This window comes from Carassius auratus, unplaced genomic scaffold, assembly GCF_003368295.1.
Source record: "Carassius auratus strain Wakin unplaced genomic scaffold, ASM336829v1 scaf_tig00013922, whole genome shotgun sequence".
Taxonomy (NCBI): Eukaryota; Metazoa; Chordata; class Actinopteri; order Cypriniformes; family Cyprinidae; genus Carassius; species Carassius auratus.
Window position 1 is genome coordinate 22627 of NW_020524462.1, and position 6000 is coordinate 28626.

Genomic DNA, 6000 nt, shown 5'->3' on the forward strand with positions numbered 1-6000 from the left:
GACTTTATACATGTAATGAAATGAGATCATGTGAGAACACTAGCGTGTGTTTTTATATTTATGTATAATAAATAAATAAATATATATATATATATATATATATATATATATATATATATTTGTGTGTGACTGATTATTTCTACACATACATCCAACAACAGCGCAGCAGAGTACCTTCAGTCTGAAAGATGAGGGGCTGGAAAGAATGAAGAAGAGGGCAGATAGTGTTAAGGAGGCATCCTTCTTGTTTTTCTTTGAACAGAAAAGCAGCCCAGGTCAAGGTCAGGCTCCGCAAGTCCAGGAGCAGGCTGGTGTGCCATTATACTGGAGAGAAATCATATGTTGAGAATTGAGGAACTTCATTCTCAACATGTTGAGAACCTTGATCAAAAAATGGCCTTATTGAAAGAAACATTTGGTATTTTTCCACTTTAGAGCAAAATCTTCTTCAGGATATTAACTGTGCTTTAGCAGATGGAGGTCCTCGAGCCTCATTCCAGTCAACCTGTAAATCATCAGAACATTTTGAGCCGGTGTCCTGACATTTTATCCTACCCTGTCAGATTTTCCTACGCGGGTTTACTGCGCACGCGCACATCAATATCGCGTCCTTTGTCTCATGCTAAACGACGAGATTTAATGTATCTGCATTACTGTAAGGGTAGGTTTAGGACTGGGGTAGGTGTAGACTTTAATAAAAACGCAATCTTATTGGTAGAAAATAATATTTATTGTTGGTTTCCTGTAACTGTATCCCTTTTAGCTACAACCGCGAATATAACACATAATTACTGTATTTGCAGTACTGTAAGGGTATGATTTGGGTTGTGGTAGGTGTAGACATTAATAAACCATAACTTTACAGTAGAATTTTCGTTGTGGAATTGTACTACCCACTGTTTTGGTGGGAGGTAGGAAAATCTGACAGCGTAGGACAAATCGACAGAACACCGGAATAAAGTTGGTCGATTGCTCGGGAGGGAGGTTTTTAACGCTGTCAATGAAGAGAAACGTTAAGGGTAGAATGATTTTATCTTGAATATTTATGTAGCGAATTGCTTTATTTCACTCTGTCCATTTCAAGTATTCTTCTTGGTGTATGTTTTGTCCACTATCTAGTGGACTTGACATGTCTAAAATTAAATTGTAACCATTTTTTGTCATTGAAATGCAAAAGAAGACACATGGTCCGCATCAACATTATGAGTATACTACTTTTTACAAAGATTTTAAATTGGTCATGGGGCTGGTAAAGTACTGACAACGTGGAGTGTTTCAAGCTGGTCAACCTTTTGATCAATCCAAAAACCCTTGAAGTCAAGCTGATCAACCTTGGATGTGGGGATCTGATGAGGGAAACTGGCTATGACGTCTTCTGGAGTATGTATTATTCATCAAAAGTGTACTTTAGAATTATAATGATGAATTAAACCATATTCAAGTATTTTGAAGCTCACTTATAAAACAAAATGTCTTTCTTTCGATCATAGCAAAGAGTATTTTCTCCTGAGTATGACATAGAAGGCAGGTACTACGGGAAACCTTGCTACCGTGTGGTCACTGTATGGTGCACCCAAAAAGTAAAAGTAAAGCATTTTTATTGTTAATTTATATAAATGTAATATAATTTAAATAATTGAGGAAATTCGATTTTTATTTTAAAAAATTATCTTTAGTGGCCCTCAGCCACACAAAAAAAACTTTCCTGGGTTCAGCAGAGGAAGGTCGTCGAGTCGGATTTTTTTTGATAGATTTGATGAAGTTGTTTTAATAATTTTTTTTCAGTGTCAATTTTAATATAATTTATTTTAAAGCTTTTCAGTATGTGTTGAGACTTTTATTTTGAAGAGTGGTTTCATTGTGTTGGTCTTGGCGCTGAGTTCAAGCGTCGGTTACAGTGTACAGTGCGCAGATGAAAGCACCGCGCGTCCAGAATGAATTCAAACTGATTGAATGAGAATCATGTTGAGGAGAGCGAGCAGCGCGGAGCAGCGGGAAGAGCATCGTGTCGCGGCGGAGCAGCTCGGTAGGCTTTGATGAATTCGGCTTTGCTCTCAGTTAAGAAAAGAGACAAGAAGCTCCAACACAGATATCATGACTACAGGTAAGATAACGTTAGTTGTTTCTGTTCGTTTTCATTATTAAATCAATTCACACACCAATGAACACTTTGTTGTGTTATGTGTTGACATATAACACAACTCTGTTTCCTCAGTTATCCTCAGCCTGATTCCAGTTAAAGTCAAGGAGCTGTGTGAATTTCTCAGTTACTGGAATGGATCCAGTTTTATCTGCAGAAATCAGAGTGTGCATGTTTCTCTTATTTAACTCTGTGAGTTGAGTCCCATTCACCAACCATCCAGAATCCATTTAAATTCACAGAAATGTATATATCATAAGTGTAATTGTCTATAGAGAAATACATGCATTATAAAATATTTTTCATATCAGAATGAATGAACTATGTTTTATAGCAAAACTTTTGTTGGACAAATTACTGTCTTTGTTGAATTTAATAAAATAACTTCCTCTCAGAACTCATTAATTACAAATCTGAAACAAATTTTATATGATGGTTTTTAAAAATTGTTTTATATATATATATATATATATATATATATAAGTAGCTTTTATCATTTTCCTTTTTCCTAATTTCAGATCGAGAGGTTTATTCGTATTGGTATTCCTCCAGCAATACGTGGACGTGTTTGGAAATGCCTCCTAAGTATCGACAGTCTCAGAGCTGCCAACTCTTTCGATTATGAGGTGCAACCCCATCCATATTTGTATTTTTATTACTATGCAAACACGTTTTCCTTTGAAGTAACCCAGGTTGATTGTTTACTTCAGGCATGTCAGACTGAGATCCGTAAGCCTCTGGTTGATCTTGGAGTCAGTGAGTACAGTATCATCCCTACTATAGGACTCTCTAGTGGACTCAGTGAATGAGATCAGCAGCGGACAGGCACCAGATCTCCCCAGCGCTGACCTGACACTCTTCAAACAGATCGCCCTCGACCTGCGTTGAGTTGTGCCTTAGATGATCACTGGAATTGCATGATATCTTCCATGCATTAATTTTGACTATTTTGTTTACATTAATATAAATATATTTTTGTTTGAATAAATAAAAATAAAGAAATGCAATAACTTTGGACTAATAAAAGATTTAAATAATTAAGATTTAATAATGTTTTGCTGTTCATTTTGTCAAGTTAATATTATAAAATATTAATAATAAAAAATGCATGTGTATGTTAAGTTAATTTTTTTCTTTCTGCTAAAAACTATCGATGATGTCTCATTTTTTTTTTTAAAGGGGGGGGTGAAATGCTATTTCATGCATACTGAGTTTTTTACACCGTTAAAGAGTTTGGATTCCAGTGCTAAACATGGACAAAGTTTAAAAAAATTAAGTTGTACGTTTGAAGGAGTATTTTGTTCCCAAAATACTCTTTCTGGTTTGTCACAAGTTTCGGAAAGTTTTTTTCGAGTATGGCTCTGTGTGATGTTAGATGGAGCGGAATTTCCTTATATGGGTCCTAAGGGACCAACAAAAGTGATCTTTCTAAAACTTTTTATAAAATAGAAATTTTTTATAGATGCACGTTTGAAATATTTTGGTAGTTCAGCTGATAGTTCCATATTTGTCTATATACTGTAGGAAGGTCATTTCCGACCCATCGCACTCTGATGGGGGACCGTGCGGAGGCTATTGAGGGCCAAGCCAAACTTTCCGAGTTCTTACCAGCATTTGCCCGATATAATCCCCAGATTGGATACGTACAAGGTAATGAACTGCCTTTACTTCCACAAATGCCGGTCACTGGCATTCCAGAAGGTGTAAAAAGTACTCAAACATTTTACTCAAGTGAAAGTACAAGTACTCAGTACAAAATTTACTCAATTAAAAGTACAAGTATCTGGTCAAAAACATACTTGATTAAAAATAAAAAAAGTACAACTTTAAGTTGTACTCAAGTATTAAAAAAGTAGAAATACTTTTTTTCTGACAGACATACAGAAGAATGGTTAAAGGAGAGAATAAAAAAACACAATATGCTTCCTCAGATTGATGGTGAACTTATGAAGCCAGACATTTACCTGATGAAAGTCATAATTGAAGTAGAAATGTGTGTGTTTGATGCATGAAAACAGTGATCAAATAGTTCTCATGTCAGGCACACACGTTTGAGCTTCTGTTTACCATATTTAATGCACATAAGATAAAATAAAATATAATGTACTTTTCAAGATGAAATAAAATTGTAAGGAGTAAAAAGTACTGTTTTATCTTCAGAAATGTAATCAAGTAAAAGTACAAGTAGACAGTTTAAATTGTACTTGAGTAAAGTACAAATCCCCCAAAATAATATTTAAGTACAGTATCAAGTAAAATTACTCAAGTATTTTACACCTCTGCTGGGATTACTGAAATCTTCTTGAACCTTTTTGCGTGAACTGCTTTTACTGGTTGTGTCACACATTTTTAACTTCAGTATATTACCGAGGTTCAGTCTCAAGAGGGCAGTCAAGTGCTATCTTGTTGCTATTGCATGTCATTGTCATAATTTAGTTAGCATTTATTCTGTGGAGCTAATTTAGTTAGTTTGTCCTTAACATTCAGGTCATAATGGGAGCATGTGGTGGCTCATGGTTTGTTTGTTTGTTGTTTTGCTCAGGGATGTCCTATATAGCTGCTGTGCTCCTGATGATCCTGTCTGAGGAGGAGGCTTTCTGGGCTCTGGTTGCTCTGTTAGAGAAGCCCAAATATTTATCCGAGCTCTTTGATTCTTCTCTGGAGAAGTAAGACTTTCAGCTGTTTTATAAAATACATATATAAACACTTATTTTAACAAAGGTTTACTCAAGCTACACTAAAAACATCTGATGAAAGAACTGTTGGGAGAATTTGGATTTTTGTTTTTTTGCAGATGCCAATAATTGAAAATGGGCTACATATTGTTGGTTAATCAACTTTTTTATCTATTTGAGATTAATTTATTTTAATTTATAGGATTCAACATCAAGCTTTGGTTTTTCATCAGCTCCTGAAGCACAGGAAACCTCTGCTTTTTTCAGCACTTGGTGAGAATTATGATGTATTTTTATTTTTCTGCTAAAAAAAAAAAAATTAAGAAAAATAAATAAATCAATAAATATTTTAATAAATATAATTATGACGTATTATTTTTTCTGCCCATGAAATTAAAGAATGAAGTTTGCCCTCTATTATTTAAAAAAAAAATATATGTACATTTAATATATGAAGTATTAATTGATTACATGTGATCTAGATTATGTAATCAGATTCCAAAAATCATGTAATAACCAGAAATATTTACTTGAAATATTCTCTGGAGGAAGTTCATTTTTCAATAATTAAAAACGACAACATTCACATGTTTACAGTTCAATGTCATTGATGTGCACAAATATGGTTATGTGAAAACAAATAAAATATTACATTTTTTGCTTTCAAGGGTTTAAATAACTTATTTAAAATTTTTATGATTTATTTAATTATTAACTTTTTTATCAACTCACAAACCCACTGTGATTGGTACATTAAGCCCAGTTTGGGAAACTGGTTTGTTTAATGCATTTTATGATGTTCTCAAAAATGGGATATATTTTTCCATTTGCTTTTTTAAATCAATATGGTCAATGGCAAGTTCAAAACAGGTTTGTTAAAGTAATCAGAAAACAATAATAAGACTAAAACTAAGACATATTAAACTAAGGAAGAGGTCTTAAACTCTGGCTTCAACTCTCAACAGGAAAATGTCTGAATATAAAACCAGACACATGCTGAATTACACACATTGGTTAAAATCTCCCAGTTCTCTAGAGTTTATGCAGATCACAGCCTTTCTCGCACAGTTTGTGTCACTGTGTCTCATAGACCTTTTCCTGAGGGCTTTCAAATGAGCTCTTCTGTTTTTTATAGTGGTGGCTGTCCGCCCCCTCAGAGCAATCGTGCAGCTTGGTAAACTCTTA

At 34.2% G+C, this 6000-nt stretch overlaps 1 long non-coding RNA gene across 1 annotated transcript; it reads left to right on the plus strand.

Moving 5' to 3' along the window:
* The first annotated feature begins 3750 nt into the window (after positions 1–3750).
* LOC113074211 (uncharacterized) lies at positions 3751–5078 on the plus strand. The gene is made up of 3 exons (XR_003280610.1): positions 3751–3790; positions 4683–4806; positions 5018–5078. It is a non-coding gene; the product is annotated as an uncharacterized LOC113074211 (long non-coding RNA).
* Positions 5079–6000: the final 922 nt, after the last annotated feature.